The sequence below is a fragment of the Serinus canaria genome, chromosome 25 (genome assembly GCF_022539315.1).
Source record: "Serinus canaria isolate serCan28SL12 chromosome 25, serCan2020, whole genome shotgun sequence".
Lineage (NCBI taxonomy): Eukaryota > Metazoa > Chordata > Aves > Passeriformes > Fringillidae > Serinus > Serinus canaria.
In genome coordinates, this window is record NC_066338.1 from 11,542,405 (window position 1) to 11,557,323 (window position 14,919).

General features: G+C 56.9%; 1 protein-coding gene across 13 annotated transcripts in view; it reads left to right on the top strand.

Moving 5' to 3' along the window:
• The window catches only part of MEF2D (myocyte enhancer factor 2D), an 83,580-nt gene that overhangs the window by 18,658 nt on the left and 50,003 nt on the right, over nt 1-14,919 (top strand). For 7 of the 13 annotated variants that reach the window (XR_007780014.1, XM_050984711.1, XM_050984722.1 and 4 more), the window contains exon 2: nt 6,457-6,525. The exons of 1 other annotated variant lie outside the window; for it this stretch is intronic. The gene's annotated coding sequence lies outside the window, so the exon portion shown is untranslated. 5 more of the 13 variants (XM_050984714.1, XM_050984716.1, XM_050984717.1 and 2 more) reach the window with 5 other exon arrangements.

The following is a 14,919-nucleotide window of genomic DNA, read 5'->3' on the forward strand; positions in this document are numbered from 1 at the left end:
GAGCCACCTGCCCAGGCTGTGGCAATGAAGAAGGTCCCCATGGTTGGTGGCTCCTGACTCAGGTGATGGCAGAGCGAGGCCATGAGGGGCCTGGGCTTTGCTCTTAGTGGTGGTGATTGTCTCCCCCACCTGGCTCAGCCCACACTGCTCGGCCACACCTCACCCCGTGGCCCTGGAGTTTGGACCTGTCTGGCAGAGCCAGAGCTGGGGCTGAGCTGGCCTCGACACCGGCGAGGTTGGAGACACCCAGAGAGAGCCAGGTTCCCATGCTCTGGGAGGGAGAAGTGCTGGGTCTGCCTGGGCCAGCTCCTGTGGGGTCCTTGGAGACCTGTCCCATGCAGGATCTTCCCAAAGTGGGAGGTGAGAGGAGCTGGCACCTGCTTGCCAGGGCTCAGTGTGCTTTGCCCATGCTGGGCATGCACAGAGCAGCTCCTGGTGCCTTCCACGAGCTGCTCACGTGGATGCACATCAGTGCTGCAGACATGTGAGCCCTGCCTGTGATGAGGCCATTGGTGCTGGTGTGTGCACAGGTGTGCTGGGCTGAGATTGTGGGTGGGGTCCCTTCCAGCGTCACCCACCTGCTCCTTGTGCCGAGGGCGTCCCAGACCTGCTGCCCTCTGGGGACAGTGGCTCTCCATGTCTGTTGAGAGCCACACTCTGTGTTGATTTTCCTCCAGCACTGATTGTGTAACCCATGGAGGGCCGTGTTAGTCAGTAGCCACAGAGTGTCAGGGATGAATTGTTGGTGTGTGTCAGGCGTGTGCAGGTGGGATTTCCACTCCCCATGCCTTGGGTGGGGTTTGTGGGGATGAGGGATGTGGATGGCTACAGAGCAGTGGCAGAGGATCTGTTCCCCCCATGGGACAGGAGGAAGAGTATGGCCTGAGAGACAGGTGGGAATTGGATCTGTGGCCTCTGGGGAGAGGCAGCAGCACACAGGAGAGATTGTTGGGGCATCAGGAAGGTTTGCAGGGAGTCTGGGTGGCAAAACAGTTGATGGTGCCATCTCTGCTTTACCTCTGCCTTGGAGATGCCAGCAGGAGCTGGAACTGCAGTTCTGGAGCAGCTTTCCCTGCTGCTGTGAAGTCTCCTGTGCTCCTGGAGCAGCACTTTCACTGGAGCTCAGGAGAGTGCAGGGAATGTGAGCAGGGTGGGAGCACCCACAGCCCCTCTCAGCACCTCTGGGATGGGTTTGGGTTGCACATGGACTGTCCCAGCTTGCCATAAAGTTGGATAAAACGAGTTCAGGAAAGTGAGGAGGGGCTGCTCCAGCTGGGTATGGCAGTGGCTCTTGTACCCAAACATGGACATGGGCCCAGACCTGATACCCAGCACAGAGCCACTTGCTGTCCCCATCAGGGAAGGTGCCAGCGCTCTCAGCCCCCAGGGCTGGTGCCAGCAGGTGGCAATGTGGCCTGAAGTATTGTCACTGTCACCGGGGTGAGGGCAAGCCCTCACCCGTGGGGTATGGGGCACCCACATCTTGCTGTCCCTATCCTCTTATAGGAGCCCCCATGATGTCCCTGGGGGTTCTGGGGTCAGTTTTGGGGTCTTCCTTGTGCTGCTGTGTCAGCAGGCTGGGACAAGGAGGTGAGCATCTTGCTCAGGGGGAGGAAATTGGGGTTTGGGAGATGCTCGTGTATCCAGCTCTGTGGTTCACATCCCCTCTCTGTGCCTCAGTTTCCCTGCATTAGGAGGTGCTGCTGGTGCTGCGACCACTCCATGTTGCCCAGTACTTGCCCAGTGGACTGGGATTGCACTGTCCTGCAGCAGTGTCAGCCCCTGGCAGGCTCCTGGAGCAGGGACATGGCAGCTGGAGCCTGCCCAGCTGCGGGTACCTGCACGCCCAGGGTATTTCTGCTCCCCTCAGATGTGCCAGCTGCAGGGAGCTGAGTGGCCCAGCTGTGCAGAGAGGGCAGGAGCAAGAAGGGCGCTGTGAGCCAGAGAAACCCCTGTCTGCCTCTGGTGTCCTGCTGGCCCTGGTCCCCAGCAGCCTTTGGTCACTGGCGTGGCGGCGCGTGGCCCTGCCCCGGGTGCCGTGCCGGTCCCCAGCCCCGCTGCACCTCCGGCCGCCCCCACGGCCACACAGCTGCAGGTTTCAGTTCTGCATCTCTGCTGCCCAAGGGGAACTCAGCCAGCCAGAGCGAAACTCGGTGGCTCCAACGGCTGCACTTGTGCCACCCCCCCGACGCCCCCTCATGTCCCCGTGGTCCTTGCAGGGCCAGCAGCCGCTGTTGCAACACTTGCAGTGACAGCTGTGCTGCTCTGACCTTCCCCTGCCCGCATCCAGGGCTGCATTTGCTGCCATGCTGGGACCCTGTTGGTGCCATGCAGAGTGACCTGGTGGAGCAGGGGTGGGATCCTCGACAATTCCTACCCTGCCTTGATCTGGGGTGCCCTCATGCCATCCCTCATGGGGTTTGGAGGAGCTCAGTGGAGGTGGTCGTGCTCTGCATGTGCCCCTGGCACAGCTGGCTGGTGCCATCGTTCTTGGTCGCTGCTCATCTCTGCAGTGTCCTGCTGGGCACCTCCGTGCCACTGGAGGTGGATTTCCTCCTCCTGTCCCCCTTTCCAGAGCCCCTGGTGCTGTGCTGCTGGGACTCTGGCACCACTGGATGGTTGGGAGCTGGGGCTCCTCACTGTGCTTATCTGTCCTGCCTGGTGCTCCTGCTTGGAGTGAGATCTCTCCCAGTTTGTTCCTTCACACCTCTTGGTGTCAAGCCAGAGGAAAGGAAAACTGGAACTGGAAAAGGCTCAACAGGTCTAATTAAACCTTGGGGATATTCCCAGTGGCTGCTGCAAACTGAAGGCTGGGCCCTGGCTGGGTGCTTTAGTTTCGTGGACTGGAGAAATGGAGAAAAATGGAGAAAGTCCTTTTTCTTCTTGTTTCTCTTTCTTTTTTTTTCATTTTGCCTGCTCTTTGCTGTTGTTGGGACTCCCTGAGACTGACACGGCACAGCTCTGGGAAATGGGGTCTAGGGTCTCCCTACTTTGGGGTGGGAGTCCATGAGCACCTGGCACAGGAGCAGCGGGCTGGGTTGGGAGCCCGAGGTGGGGAAGTTCAGGTTTGGCATCCAAATGTTTGCAGCCCCGAGCCCGTTGCTAGAGGAAACATGAAAAAAGGGGAAGGAGAGATTGCGGTCAGGGCTCTTCCCCTCCGCAATCTGCGCCTCCCTCTTGGCCCCTCCAGCCCCAAGGCTGATTCTTCTGCCCATCCATCTCCCCTGGGCTTCCCAGCTGTGTGCTGGGCAGTGGCCATGGTTATTTATTTGGGGGTATTTTATGGATGTATGATGTAGGCAGGGGTTGTATGTATTTGGGGTTTATATACATGGGAATAAATATGTATTTGGGGATTTATCTGTACATGTGGGAATATATATATATATTATATATATATATATCTATATATATATATATATATTTGGTGGGTTACATATATGGGAATATGTGTATTTGGAGAGGGCTATGTGTATGGGAATATGTATATTTTTTGGAGTTATATATGTGGGCATATATATGTGTTTGAGGGTTTAAGCAAAGCCTGGCTGTGGCACAGCGGCTGCTGAGCATCAGCTGAGCAGATATCCAGGGAAGTCACCAAAGCCATCCTGCACATCCTCCAGGATCCTGACGGGCAGGTTGGAGCTGCTCCCTGCTGCCTTTGCGTGGCAGGTTGTGCCAGCCCACCTGCATCAGCTAAAAATGGGGATACAGGGGGTTCCCCTAGTTCTCCTGCCCTGAGGAATTTTGGTTTGTTACCTGGTGAAACCAAAGCTTTGGTTTTCAAATAGGGGCAGTGTTAGCACCTGCTCAGCATTTCTGCCCCAAAGCTGGGCATAAAGATTGTCTTGTCTTTACCCTTTCTCTCCCCTTTTTTCACTCAGAAATGGGAATTCTCTTGCCTTTGCCACCTCCATCCCTCCCCTATGTTTTTTTTCCCCCTCAGCTTATAAAATAACAGCATTTTGAAAACATGATACCTTCCCCCTTCCCTGGGCAGCATTTTTCTGTCTATAATGAGAAGGTTTGGAAGGCACGTGTGTGGTGGGGTGAGCCTGGGAGTGGCCAGTGGCCTGACCCAGCCCCAGCCCCTCAGCAGGGCCTGCTCTCACTGTGCAGGTCGAATGGTCACCTTTTGAAATCCTCCAGAGGTTTTGGGAGCAGTGCCAGGATCCTCGCTTGGCAGGGCAAAGGATGAGCATGGACAGACAAGGGAGCTGGCAGTGCCAGTGAGGGGGAGGGCTTTGCTCCTTTGTACCAGCTCAAAATGTTGCAAAATGGAGACTTGGGGGTTCGCTGGGGTTTGCTGGTGCTGGAAGTCCCACCAGGTCCAACGGACAGAGGATTCTGCAGCTTGGCCAGGGTGTGAAGCAGCCCTGGAGCTGCTGGGCTGGAGAGGGTCAGGGTCTCAGGACTGTCACCCCACGTGTGCTGTTCATCCCTGTCTCGGGTGACAATTGGCTGCAACCCTGCAATGTCAGAATTATCTGCAGGCTGAACACCCCAAAACCAATCCTGCTCCCCCTGGAGTTCCCCACCTTGGCCCTGCAAGGGCAGCTCATCTGCGAGATTGGGTCAGCAAAGGCACTGCTGTTAGTTGTCACCATCTGGGGCCTGTGGCACGGCCAAGGGCTGGGTGGGGTCAGCCATTGTCCAAGTCATTGTCCTGATGGCCTGGAGGGCTGTGGGAGCCAGGGATGTGGCTGCTGCCCACCACCAGCCGTGGGCAGTTCTGTCAGTGCAGGAGTCTGTGAGCGGTGACTGTGTGGCTGTGCTGGCTGTCCCATGGCACCATGGGCACCCTGGACATTCCTGGTGTGTCTAGCAGCATCTCCCACTCAGAGAAAACAACTCTGTACAGACATCTGAGGTCTTGCCTGGCCACATGTTCCCCACTGCATCCTAGTGGGCTGTAGAGCTGACCCCAGTCCCCCAAAGCAGAGCCAGCCTCGGCCACATCCTCCACTCAGCCTGGCCTGTGGTCCCCGGTCCCCCGTGGCTCTGCCACCAGCCCTGCAGGGCTCTGCAGTGCTGAGACCAGAGAGAGCTGCTGGGACACTGAGAGGAGGTTCTGGAACCCTTTGAGAGACCCTTGGCATCAAACAGCACTTCCCTCGTCCTGGCTGGCAGTGTGGCACTTGCAAGGTGGTGCTTCTTCTGTGGCTGTCCCTGTCCCCAAGTGGTCAGTCATCCCGCAGGACACTGTTTTATTCAGGGAAATGAAGGAGTGGTCCTGGGGGGTGGCAGCTTGGTCTGGGCATAATGTGTGTGAGCGTGGCAGTGCCTGGAGCCCCCCACCTTGTCCCTGCTGCTCCCCGTTGTGGAAGACAGACTTGTCTGTCTGTCCTGATGAGGGGATCCCTGTGCCTGGTCCATCTGCAGGACTCCAGCCCGGGTGCTGTGGGGTTTGAGGCCGGAGAGCCGCTCGCACCTGGGCTGCTCAGCGGTGTCCCCTGCGCCTGGCTCCTCCAGCGAGAGGAAGGGGCAGCCCCGGCCGGAGCCGCTCCTCGCTCCAGCTTTGTTCGGGGGGAATTTTGTAATGGCAGGAAATGAGCTGGCTGTGGGAGGGGAGGCGGCCGGGGGAGGAAGGCTGGTTTTGTGGTTGGAGCGGAGGATGAGGACGCCGGAAAGCTGAGCACAATTCCTCGCTCTGTTGCAGGTGCTGGGGGTGAGGCTGCAGCTCGGGAGCTCGCGGTGCGTTTGGAGAGCGGGCGCTGGCCTCTGTGCCTCAGTTTCCCTTTTGTTCAGCACAGTTCCCCTCAAGGGAGTGTGCTGTGCTGGTGAGGGGCTCTGCACAAGTGCCACATGGTTGTGAGCACCAGTAGACGCCCAGCACAAGGCCAGCTGAAGCCACTGGGCTTTGCCCCATGGGTCTCCTCCCATCTCCCAGTGGTGAGTGGGATGAGTTTGGGAGCTGCGTTTCCTTCTGGGCCACGGCAGATTCTCCGTGGGCCAAGCACATGTGCTGCATGCATTCCCTGGGACAGTGTCTGAGCAAGCTGGTCAGTGCTTTTTCTTGTGGGATGTGCATGAGAATCTTCCCAGAAAACAACGTTCATCTCAGCTTTGAACAATTCTCTGCCTGGGCCACATCCCGTGTTAATGTTAACTTTTGGTTTATGATTTGTTTCATTCCTGAACTCTTTTTAATTTCTTTCCCTCTGGTCTCACCAGGATGCTTTCCACATTGCATAGCCCCAGGGCTCCTGGCTCCCTGGATCCCTGCAGGTGCCTGGCCAGGTCCCACCCAGCCTGCATGGCCCCTGCAGCGATGCTGAGGATCAGGGCAGTGCAGAAGGGGACCCTGCAGCCAGCTCTGCAGGGGACACTGGGCTCCCCTCACTGTTCCCTCTATCTGGCTGTGCTTGGATGGGACACGTGGGGAGTCCTGTCCTTGCCTCTGTCCCCACCTCTGTCTCCTCAGACTGACGGCTGCTTGCTTTGTCTTTGCAGTTGGATTGAGGAGCGGTGGCTGCAGCTCATCCCTGCCAGGAGCAGAAGATGCAGGAGGCTGCGTAGCAGGTATGGGGGAAGTCCCAAACTCTGGGTTCCTGCATTCCCTTTGGGTTTGCCATGTGTGTCTCCTCTGCTGCAGGCTGGGAGCTGCAGAGGGTCCCACAGAAGATGCAGATCAAGGGTCTCAGGCTCCCACAGTGGTGCCAAGCAGACCCTGCAGCCCTGCTCCAGTGAGGTCTGGTGCAGGAAGGGCACAGGGAACACCCTGCTGCACTGTGCACCCCTCACCTGCTCTGAACATGGGGGTCCTGGTGTGTGGGGTGGGGCAGCAGAGCCCCCAGAGCAGGGCACGGGGCTGGTGCCCAGCAGTGGGTGCCGCTGCTGTTCTCCAGTGCCCATCTTCCCCTTCACTTCCCCAGCTAGCACAGCTCTGATGGCTCCCAGCCACAGCCACAGCACTGATTTGGGGCTCTTTGGGTGTTTTGCAACACAGCCCTGTGTATCAGTGCAAAGGAGGGTTTTCCTGCCCTGCTTTCTCCTGGTGTGGACAAGACTTGTGGCCAAACCTGCTGTTATGTTGTCCCTTGCATTCCTCTGAAATAAGGTGCTGCTGGGTGCTGCCTCATGTCCAGGGTTTCTTCCTTTTCAACCTTCTTGGCCGGTTTATTGCTCTTACTGTAAATGTTTGTGTCTCCTGTGTCTGCAGTGAGGTTGTGGTACAGACACCACTGCGGGCTGCTTTATGAGGGCTCTATGGTTTCATGAAATGCATCTTCTGTACCTGAGAGTGAAATCAATAAAAGGAAAGATTTTTAAAAATAATATGCCCCCAGCTCCTGAACGGAGGGGGCTCTGTCACGACTGCTTAGTGAGCAGTTTTGTGGGCTTGTGATGACTTTTAGTGCTGGAGAGGGGGCAGGTAATTTATTTGGAGGCCTGGTGATGGGAGATGGGGGCAGCATCACTGTATCTTCTGCAAGGTCAGCACCAAGGGCTTCATCTGCTAATAGAAACCAAGAGCAGCTCCCCAGGCTGGGTCAGGGGAGTGCAGCAGCAGGGCCCTGCTGTGTCTCAGTGGTGCTTGGTGTGTGCCAGCCTTGGGCCGTGGTGTGCCCAGGGCACAGGAGGGTTTGAGGGCTTGGCTGGGTCTGTCTGAGCTGAGTGCTTCGGGAGTGTTCTGGGGGCAGGTCTGGGACCAGCTCTGATCCACTCCTCTGGGCACAAATGAGTACTAGTACTACCTCAGGGACACGTGTTTTGGTGTGCTGAGCGATTTCTTGGAGTGTTGGGGCAGTGGGTCTGTCTGCTGGGTCTGTCTGGGATGTGCATGGAGGGCAGGACCCTCCTGGCTCCCAAACACCACAGTCCCCATGGACTGGGCTCATTCTGTGCCCAGCCCGGATGTGGGTGGGCGGTGGCAGGATCTCTGTCACTGCCTTCTCCCCCACACCACTGCCCAACTCTGCCAGCTCTGACCAGTGACAACAGCTCCTTGTTCTCTAGTTTCACACAAATTCTTGGGTTTTGGGTTGGCAGTGTCCTCCCTGAAAGCCCTTGTACTGCCACTGGTGCCAGCACAGTTTCGAGCGAGGAGGAGCAGTTTAGTGATGGCTGCAGCTGCAGAACTGCTTGCTCCAAGGAGCAGCTCAGCAAGTGGTGCGCTCAGGGAGGAGGATTTGGAAAAGCATCTCTGGGGACTGCTTTAAGACTTGTCCCCTTCGCTGTGCAAGTGACAGGGGCTGAGCAATTAGAGGAGCAGTATCGACCCAGCCTCAGAAGCTGTGACGGCCGGCACCGGGTGGTTGAATCCCAGCGAAGCCACGTCCTCGCGTCTTGGGCGTGCAGCATCGCTGCCTGCCATCAATAGGCATTTTGTCTGAGGCCAGCCCCATCTGAGGCCAACCAGGCAAACCTTCTTCTGTGGCAGAAGACTCTTCTAGGGTCTGTGACCTTAATTGAATCGACTCTTTCGTGTCCTGAAGACGGTGGCATGGTCTTGCAGCAGCCACGCTTGGTAGATCACGTGTCCAGCCCTGCATGCAGGGTTGTGCCACCCTGCTTCTCTCCCGGTGAGATTTTGCATCCTAAGGCTGATTTCCAGCTGCTAGGGGTCACCAGGTCTGTTCCTCTGCTGTCTGAACCCTTGCCTGTGTTCTCTTGGAGGTTCATTGGCAACTGGAGTTCACAACTTCCAGGCTCCCACTGTCCTCGAGGTGTGAGTGTGCCACGTCACCTGACACCTGGCTCTTTGCAAGATCCTCCCCTTCTTCAAAAAGAGCTTGTAAAATCCAGCCAGTGGGCACAATGCAACCAAATCCCCACTCTTGACCCTTTTGGATATGAAATACTGAATTTGGTAAAGCAGTGGGTTCCTGCTGTGTTTGCCGCAGCTGAAACGTGGCCGAACTGTTGGAGGTCACCTTTCCAGTCCCCGTGGAGCCGGGTGGCCTTCTCTGGTCATGGCACTGCCCTGCGCTTTGGGTTCTGAGCTCATCCGCTATTTTGCCACTGGCGGGGGGAAAAAAAACGTGTCTTCAAAGCCCTTTTCCCTTGGGGAAAAGCCAGCTTGGTCAGAACCGTCCGCGCAGAAATGTCATCTGACCCAGCAGCTGGCTCACGCCTCCCCGGGGGTCCTGCGGCGTCCGCTCGCCACGGGCCGGCCCCGGCTTCGGGCTGCCGGAGGAAGCGAGCCGGGCCGCTGCTTTTGGCAAGCTCCGGCCGCTCCCTTCCCCCCGCAGGCTTCACCACCCCCTCCTGCCTCTGCATCTGCCTCTGCCCTTCAGCCGCCGCCGAGCGCGGCGCTCGGGGTGCCGGGGCTCGGGGCCGGCCGGTGGCCGCGGCAGCGCTCGGGGATGGCGGCTCCGGCCGGCGCTTCCTCCCGGCTGCCAGCGCGCAGCAGCCGTGGAGAAGGACGCAGCCACCCTGTCTCCTGTAAGTACCTCTCACTCTTTCCACTGGAGAGTTAAAATTAGCAACTTCTTTTTTTGAGGCAGGCGTCGCTTTAAACCTCGCCAGCCCAACTGGGTTTCCTTTTATTATCCCCCTCCCCCGGCTCCTTTTCTCTTGATTTTTTTTTTAATTATTTTGTTGTTATTGTTCAACGCGTGCATGCACTTTTCTCCCTTTTTATTTCTTTCTTTATTTTTTTATTTTTTCCCCCCCTTCTTTTCGTTCCTTCCTATTTTAAACACGGGTGACGCTGCAGTGTTGGTGCGGAGTTTGGAGCCAAATAAACAGCTCGGCACTCCCCCACCCCGATCGCCTTACAGAGCCCGGGGCCGGAGCCCAGCGCCGAATTTAGACCCTTATCTATTGTCAGCCTCCACGGTCGGCGCTGCTCTGCCAGGGGGGTTGCCCCGGACCCCCTTGTTGCTCCTGACACAGATTGTCGCTGTGAGTTGTTGTTTTTCCCTCTCCTTTGTGTTCGTGGTAAAGCACAGAAGTGCCTTTAAATCAGGAATCAGGACCCGTTGCTTTTTTTTGTTTGTTTTATTTTTTCCAGAGCTGGGTGGGTAGGGAGGGAGAGGGGGGTCTGAGTGATGTGGGGCTCCCATTCTGGAGAGAGGGGGAAACTGAGGCACAGAGGGGAGCGTGGCTCCCTGATGGGGACTGGGTGAGCTGGGATTTCCTCTTTCAGGAATCAAAACAAACATAGACCAGGAAGGAAGAGGCAGCAGGAACGGGCTCAGACGCAGGATCAGTGCCTGTCCCGGGGGATAAATCCCTTTGGGAAGCCTGTGCCCGCCGTGCCCTGTGGCAGGGCCGGTTCGGGGCCCGCCGGTGCCGGTGCCGCGGCCGGAGCTTGGCCGGGACAGGACGGGCCGGGACGGGACGGGGCCAGCAGCTGGAAGTGGACGTCCCAGCCCGGATCTGCGAAAGCAAACAGGAAGGCGAATGGGGAGCAGCCGCTGTGTTTACTCAGAGGTTATTTATTGTGGTTCCTCAGAGGTTGGTCCTGGGGACTTTAACACCTTCCTGCTTTCTGCTGGGTCCTTTTGGCCAGGGCCGGGTGCCCGGCAGGAGCTCGCGGGCACATCCGAGGTGAGCCAGGTACCAGGCACTGCTGGCAGGCCAGGTGTCACACTGGGGCTCTCTGCCCAGCTCCTTCTCCTCCCCTGACTGTTTCCTGAATGTTTGTTTTGCTCTAGAGCCCAGCCTGGCTGGGGTGGATGTGGTGGGGCTGGGACCAGGGCTGAGCTTGGCTCATCCTAGAAAAATCTTTTTCTGTTTGATTTTTTTCAGGGGTTTTATGCTGTTGCTGCTTTGGGGTAACAGTTAATAATGCTGATAATGGTCATTTCCATGGCTGTGAAAATGAAGGTACAGAGCCTGTAGGAAGGGGATCTTTCAGACGTGTTTTTAGTGTTTCCTTCCCAATAGGGAGGGAGCGAGGGAGGGGGATGTGTTTCCCTTCCCAGGTGTGTGCTGCTCTAGCTCTGATGCTCATGGATCGGGCTGGAGGATAAACTTTGGGTGTGCTTTGGGTTAGACCCTGCCCTTTCCCATTGCTGGGTGGATGAGGTGGGTTCTCCCCTGTGCTTGGCTTGGAGGGATGTGTCACAGGGTGCTCTCCTTTGTTTGGGAACCAGTACAGGGTCCCAGGGTTTCTGCTTTTGGAACTGAGTGGCTGCTCTCAGTCCTGCCCTAGGCAACAACAGCTGCAGAGCCCTTTCCTCCTCCTCCTCCTCCTCTTTTGGGCAAACAACCCATTTGGGCAACTCTTCATTGATACATTTTTACATCCCCATCCTTCAGCAAAAATTGTGATCAAAATATTTTAATTTCTTTCTACAAACTCATGCCTTACCTTTTCTCATCCCACCTTTGCATGGGGTGTATTGACTAAAAACCTGTGGTATTTCATTTTCTTTCCCAATATTTTCCCTTTTCCAAGAGGAATTGTGACTGCTGTTTATCCATGACATTCCTGCACTTAAAATGGCTCTTACCTGCCCTCGGGTCCATCTCCTGTGGGCTGCAGGAGCATCCCAGTGGCTTTTCTGCCTTCCCTCTGGTAACGTGCCTAGGAGCCATGACAAGCCCTTGGCCTTGCCAGTGATTCTCCAGCACAGATTTTGGAGTGTGCCACACCAGGATGTGACAGTGCTTCTGGAAAGTGCCAAATGTTGGCATTTCCCATTGCTCTCCTGAGTGTCACCTCCCTGCTTTGCTGGGATGTCCTTGTGGGCAACGTCCACATCCCCAGGGCTGCCCAAAATCATCATCCCTCTGCCACATGGCTTTTGGTGCAGCCACAGAGAAGGGCTCCTCAGCCACCTAAATCCCCCTTGCTGAAACACAGAATTTGGCCTTAAAAAAATCCCCTTTTGAGCCAGGATTCCTGGAGGATGTGTGCCAGGGTGGGCTCTGGATGAATCTGTCTCAGTGGGAACCATCATCCAGGCCTGGGAGGGGCTGCTGTGGGGTCAGCAGACCTCGTGGCCTCACTGCTGTGGCCCAGGCGGTGCCGGGGAGCAGGAGGACAGGATTTGTGTGCCTGGGACAAGAATGTGTGTCCTGTGAGTGAGCAGCAACAGCTGAGAGCCAGCTGTCCTGCTGGATTTGAGCTGCCTGATGAGCTGGGGCCGGATTCTCACCCCTCTGGCTCGTTGGCATGTGGGTACAGGCTGTGGCTGAGCTGGGGTCAGGTCCCAGCTGGTGGCAGAGCCTCTGTGGCACAGGGGGCATCCCCTGGTGCCAGCAGCCACGAGTCATGCTGGGGATGAGGGACCTTGAGTTTGTGTCTCTGCAGCAGCTCTGGGCATCCTGGGATGCTCCAGTGGTGCCCTGCTTGGGCTCTGGATAGCAGAGTCTGCTGGTGGCAGATTTATTTATCTGCTGGGTTGCAGATACTGTGTTTTCAAGGCAGCACAGGGGAAGAGGAAGTTAAACCCATCTTTGCCATGTGGCATCTTATCCCAGTTCCTCCTCTTTGCTCAGAGAGAGCTGGGTTGGGGCTCAGTGGCAGCCAGATCATGGTCTGTGCCTCCTGGTGGGCTTTGGTGGCTCCTCCTCAGCTGTAGATCCCGGGGCCAAGGGACAGGTTCCCATGCCCAGGGCCTTGATCTCTGTGTTTGGTGTTTTTGCAGTCCCAGTGCTCGGTTTGGGCTCTGTTTCCTTTATTAAATGAATTAAGTGTCTGGTGGTGAGCTTCCAGCTGGAGTGTGGCACGAGCCCGTGGCTATGGACCAAAGTTTTGGGGAATGTGCAAAGATGGGTGGGCATGTCACCTCTGAGAAAGGCAGATGGCCAGGATGACAATCTTTGTGGCTTTGTTTCCAGACTGGAAGTGCCATGGGCAGGTTGGAGCTGGGATGGTGGAGTGTGAGCACTGGGATGGAGGCAGGAGTGTGGTGTCACCCTCACAGTAATTAGCATTGCCATATCAATGACACATTAAGATATTTTTCTTCTTATCCTTCATCTGCTCAAGTGCAGCTGGTGACCACCATCACCTCCCCAGCAATGGGGGGCTCCTGACCTCACCAGCTCCTTTGCACCCCAGGTGAGTGCTGGACCCTGCAGCCCCTGGGGAGCTTGGTGCTTCCTCCCCAGGAGCTCAAGACATGCAAACCCTGATGGAGAGTGCATGGGACAATGCAGGAGCAGCATCTGCTCTGCATTGCTTGGCCCAAGTGATGGTTGCCTTGGGCATGGATGCAGTCAGCAGTCAGTTTATGCAAATCAAATCAAATCAGCAGCCCCGTGACTCTGGGCACCACGGCTGCTACTCACCAGTGCTTGGGGGCACAAAACCAACAAAGAAATGGTTGTGGGAGGTGGCTTTGAGAGATCTTGGTGGCCCTTGGGAAGGAGCTGAGGCCCTTTGGGAGCGGCGCTGCTGAGGTCATGCTCTCTGGATTGTGCTCCAGGGCTGAGTTCTGGGGTGGCACTGGGGACCTCCAGCCTCTAGGCAGCCCTGGCTCCCAGGCTGAGCCCACCCTGGGCTTTGGAGGGTCTGCAAAGCTGCTCTGGGGTGCTCTGGGTGGGGATGGGGTACAGAGTTGCTGAACCTGTGTCTGGGCTGGGGATGGAGATGAGCTGGAGATGAGGCTGGGAGAGCTGGAGCTGTTGGGAAGGCTCCAGGGAGACCTTGGAGCCCCTTCTAGCACCTAAAGGGGCTTCAAGAGAGCTGAAGAGGGGCTTTGGACCTGGATGGGGAGGGTTGAGTGCTTGGAATGACAGGACAAGGGGGATGGCTTCCCACTGCCAGCAGGCAGGGTTAGATGGGATATTGAGAGGAAATTCTTCCCTGTCAGGGTGCTGAGGCCCTGGCACAGGGTGCCCAGAGAAGTTGTGGCTGCCCCATCCCTGGAAGTGTCCAAGGCCAGGCTGGATGGGGCTTGGAGCTACCTGGGATAGAGGTTGGTATGAGTTTTAAGTTTCCTTCCAACCCAAACCATTCTAGGATTTCATGATTTGTGCCACAGTGCCCTTGGGCAAGGAGCAGTAGGATGTGCCAGGCTGGTGCTGGGCACATTTCCCCAGTCCCCATCCCACTGACACAGGAGGGAAGAGCAGAGTTTCCCTGGGACAGTTTCACTCTCAGCTGTGTCCTTGGGTTTCCATTGCTCTCTGGATGGCCTGGAGCTGCAGTTGGGGCTGATGGAATTTCCCCTGGGTAAAACCCACCAGGAGGACAGACAGTTGTCCCCTGTGCTGCTGGAGGAAATCCCTTCATGGAGAGCCCCCAAATTCCCAGCAGGGAGGGATTTCCTTTGTCTGATGCTGCTGAGCTGCCCCTGGGAGCCCCATTGGGTCCCAGAGCTGAGATCCTGCCTTGTGCCGGAGCTGAAGGCAGTGATTGTCCCCCTTGGGCGTGCTGTGTGACAAATCATCCGTGTCCTTGGTGACCCAGGGCTGCACCCTCAGGATGGGGTGCTAAGGAGGGTGGAGGCAATGTTGGGGTGCTGCTGGGGTTCATTGAGAGAGAAAAGCCCTCAGAGTGAAGCACTGCAGCTTCTCCTGGGCTCAGATCCCCCCACCCCAGAGCAGGAGGCAGCTCCAGGGGAGCAGAACTGGATGGCCCAAAAAACCACAGCCATGTCCACTCCCTCCGTGGCTCCCTTGCCTCCCTGTGGCCTCAGCAGCAGTGAAAGTGCCCAGTGTGGGGCTGGTTTGGGGTGGAGAGCTGCTCCTGCTCCCCACCAGTGCTGTGACAGCCTCCTGATTTACCCAGTGCAGGATCCGACCCCGAATTCAGCTCCCTCTCCTTCTCGCTCTTTTTTTTTAATGAGTCAACCTCTCATCTGTCATATTAAACCTCCTCATTACCAGGTATCTAAATTTTGCTCTGACAATAGTGACAGGGGAAGCTGAGATCTCATTGCCACGGCGCGGGGCTCCGGGGAGCTGGCAGGTGGTTATTTCATGCCCTGCAGGGAGCCGTGGGGGTGGGCACCAGAGCTGGATAATGGGCTCTTGCTTGCCATCACTTAGAAAACCCTACTTAGTGCAGAG